Genomic DNA, 4417 nt, shown 5'->3' with positions numbered 1-4417 from the left:
TGTTTGTCTCCCTGTGTCTTGAGAATGAGGAAGACATTGTAGGCAAACCTTTTGAAGATAATGCAGAATGCAGAGTCCTACTTGGAGAGGAAAGGATGAGGGGGCACACGATAATAATAATAATAATAATAATAATAATAATAATAATAATAATAATAATAAATTATTATTTATACCCCGCCCATCTGGCTGGGTTTCCCCAGCCACTCTGGGCGGCTTCCAACTGAATATTAAAAACAGTACAGCTTCAAACATTAAAAACTTCCCTAAAGAGGGCTGCCATCCATCTTTTCTTTTAATGTAGGAGTTTTTATTGCTCTAAGGGGAGAAATTTAAGAGGCAGTGGAAGGGTGTTGGTCTGGGAACAGTTGATGGATAAGGTGAGAGAAAGGAGAATCCAGATTTGTTTTGTAGACCTTTTCTGTTGGAAAGATTATTTACTCATATTTCAGGTAGTGGTCTCAAACTTTTTGGACAGGTATGTATATTTGGAATTTTGGGTGTGTGTCATGTGTGGAATCACAAAATGGCTTTTATGCTGGGCATGGCTCCCATTTCTGGTAGGGTAGGGGCCCCAAACACACACTCCTCAGACTTGGTGAACATGCATGCGCACAAACCACACATAGTTCCCATCTGCACAGATTCCTGTCCTTTCTCTCCACCTTCCTGCCACCAGTTGGCTTACCTGAGCTTCTTCATTTCTCAACTCTCACCAGCTTACCACACAGCAGCAGTGACGGGGCTCCTTTTTTTTTTTTACAAAGCAAACAAGAGTGTGCTGCAAAGCACTGGCCTCCAGCTTGCACTTATCTTCATTTTGTGGGAATGCACTTGGGCCCATGTGGGGCACTGAGGCAGTGTGGGAAGATGGCAGCAGCTAGAGGCCAGCGCTTCACTTTACAGTAAGCCCTGGGAACCACTGCATTCAGAACATTGTGGAATCAATTCAGATATTCTGGAAAACTTGTTAAGGGTTCCATCAAGGTTAGAAACATGATGCAGGCAGAAAGCTACCTTTCTCCAATGTGGGCTAAGCAAGAACCTCCCCCACTGACAGAATACCTTTCCTCATAAAGTATTTTTTCTCACATGAGAGAGAATTTTAAAGAGGTAACTTAGCTCCCTCCACCTAGGTGCATTCAGTTTGGTGCAGTTGTGGGAATCCTATACTGCATGCTTTTTTTCAGAATATTTGAATTGGTTCTGAATAGAGTTGAAAAAGCTGTTTTTGTACTAAGATAGCTACTGCTCAAAGCATTCTTATCTATTCTGCAGTGAAAGCTTTGTCAGTACTTGCTTGTTTAAGATATGCCTGAGTGGATAAAAGAGGAACATGCACTCAACTCATAAAACTCTTGCTTTGAGAAGCGGGCACAACCTTCAGCTGTTTAGCTGCTTATTGTCCATAAGAGGGAGAATTCTTATCTGCCTCTTGCATTTTGTTGAGTCCTAGAAACCCTGTTCTCCATGCAGAAAGAATAGTTTTCTTTTGTTCACATGGTGTGCACCACTACTGGTCTATACCATACTTATGGGAGTTCCAGCAGGCCTCTCAGGACTTGGGTTGCATTATCTCTGAACTCTGATAATTTAAGCAGCCTTGAAAAACAAAAATATTCTTTCTCTCCCACCCCCATCCTCTCTTAAGGATGGAGCCAATTTCTTCTGCTGTTGGAACATGATCTGAGTTGTGTTGCACATTTTTGAATTCCTGTTCTGATGCAGTGTTGTCACATAGCTTTTATTTCTGTTGTGACAGAGCACCGACCCTAAATTCTGGAAGCTCACGGTTGTGTTAGGATTCACTGGCCCTGTGGAACAGTAGCCTATATACCGTATTTTTCCGTGTTTAAGACTAGGTTCCCCCCCCCCCTAAAAAATAATGTCAAAAATTAGGAGGCATCTTATACTCTGGGCCATCTCCCCCCATTTTGTAATTTTCTTCTACCAACAGCATCTTTAAAGCTATCAGCACTTAGAAAACAAATATATTACTTATGAGTAGGAATGGGGAAGGTTGGAATAAAGCAGTACTGGTGCAAAGAGAAAAAAATCCCTACTTACAAACATTGTAAGCGTGTTGATAACAATTTACTATTGATAAGCGTTTCATCTCAAAAGTACACTCAGATCTGCATACAATTGTTTATCACAGTGCTGCCTCCTCCTGATGCACTGATCATAGCCAGGAGAACAATAGCTTCCTATCTGCATACTACTGTTTCAGTCAGTTCTATCCAATAAGGTCTGCATGACCTGCTAGTTCAGTCTATAGTAACCTGCTTAAGATTCTTCCTAAATGCTTTCTCTTCTCATTAATATACACACCATCTCTTGTACAGGACAGAAAGCTTCAAACACTGGACAGTTGAAGGGTGCAACTATGAGGCTAGGGGAGGGAGGAGACTGAATGCTGGGAGTGGGAAGTTAGTTGCCACCACATTCCAGGCAGGAAAAGGTAGATAGCAGTGTATAAAATTGTGGTTGTGTACCTGCCATAAGTATGAGAAGCTATCTGCTTAGTGGCAAACATTTCCTATACTGTATTTCCACTGATACATTTTTAGTGAGGATGAATCAGTATGTATAACCAAACCTGAAATAGTATTTGAGACATGTCATGGGAAAAAAGGAACTAAGAGGGAGTCAAATGCTTTTCCATCGGAGAAAATGAAACTTGTAAACCGGGCAGCTGGTGATGAGTAAGTCCTCAAGCAAGCTGGCATTTCCACATGTGTAGCTTTTCAAATCAAATGACCATATAATCTCGTAACGTAGCGTAAATTGTATTTAGAGCTAAATTCAGTTGAACTACCTTGGTTTGAACATGTATATGTCATTGTATAAAGGAGGATAAAGGATTGTCATGATGGAAGTGGACAGTAGTGTGTTGCTTATTTATAATAAGGTGGAGGGGGCTAGTTGTCACAAAAGCTGCTGATGAATAGCTCGGGGCTACAGTAGCACAACCCTAGTTCAGTGGAGCATGTTGTTAAGTTGTGCACACTTCTTAACAGGCACCTGAGGCATCTGATTATTGTAAAACAAATTACGGTGCAGAACAGCATCTGTATATAATTGCTCCACACAGAGTCAACATTTTTATTTGAGTATGGCTCCAATAGCCCTCTTAGGTTATTGCCAGCTCAGCCCTCATCAGTGTATATGTGAAGCTGTTTAGCACTAGTGTGCACTGCTTTACACTTACATTTAGCTGCATTTGCCATGTTATTGTCTATCCACTTTAGACAGATCCTTTGGAGCTTTCATTCATTTTATAGTCCCTCATTCTGAATAATGTGATGTCAGCAAACTTGGGCACCTTGCTGCTCACCCCCAACTCCAGATAATTTATGTACGGTATGTTGAATTACCGATACTGGTATTTGGAGAGATCTAGTTCTTATATTAATGTGCTGTGGTTCTGTTTGACCAATTACCAGTCCATAAAAGGATCTGTCCTTTATTTTTTAGCATGGACAGTGTATATCATTGTCCCCATTTTATTCCTGCAACAACCCTGTCAGTTAGGTTAGGCTGAGAGTGAGTGACTGGCTCAAGGTCACCCAGTGTGGGGTTTTGAACCCTGGTTTCCTAGGTCCCACACTGGCTGTCAGATATCTCTCTTGACAGTTCTATTTTTCTAGAAAAAGAGGTGCCGCAACTCACCATGAACGCCTCTCTTATTCTCTTAGGATGGCAATGGCGCCCACCTGAGAGGTGCTAGAACTGAGTTCCAGCTGGGGGAAAAAGCCCCGTCTTTTGATACTGTGTGGTGTGATGCTAGCCACTTTGGACTTCCTTTTTAAAGGAAAAGGGGGTTACAAATGCACAATTAAATTCAATAAATAAATAGCTGGCCCTCCAGCATGCTCTGCATTACACATGCTGCTTCCACTGGTTTGTTGATTTGCTTCTACATAGTTGAAGCAAAGTGTTGCAGGCAGGCAAGAGCATAAGCCTCCCTCCATGCCACATCCAGGCCCGCAGGCGCCCAGTCTAGGCAGGCCAGAGATTCCTGCGGTTTTTGCCATTGCTGGTTCTGGTGCGCCACAGGCTGTCAAGCACATAACCAAACCCTTGCATGTCAAGGAGGTGGTGGGCATCCGAGGTGGGTGCCCTTGTCTGGGTGGCCATCAGGCCCTCGTGCACTATCACGTCATTTGGGGCATCGCTTTGTCTAGCCACGGAAAGCCCCCCCGGACATTTTCCTGGGAGTAAGCCCCGCTGAATAAAAGGGGCAGAATCGGGGCAGCACGTGGGATTTACTCCAAGGAGGGGAACAGATCAGCCTCCATTCTGTTGGAGGGGAGGAAAGTGCCTTTCCCTCATCTGCTGGGGAGGCGAAAGGCAACCAGGCCACCGACCTCCTCCATCTCCTCTCTCCCCCTACCCCCATCCCCGGCCTCGCTGG

Source organism: Podarcis bocagei, assembly GCF_964188305.1.
Source record: "Podarcis bocagei genome assembly, chromosome: 1".
NCBI lineage: Eukaryota > Metazoa > Chordata > Lepidosauria > Squamata > Lacertidae > Podarcis > Podarcis bocagei.
This window is presented reverse-complemented; position numbering follows the sequence as displayed.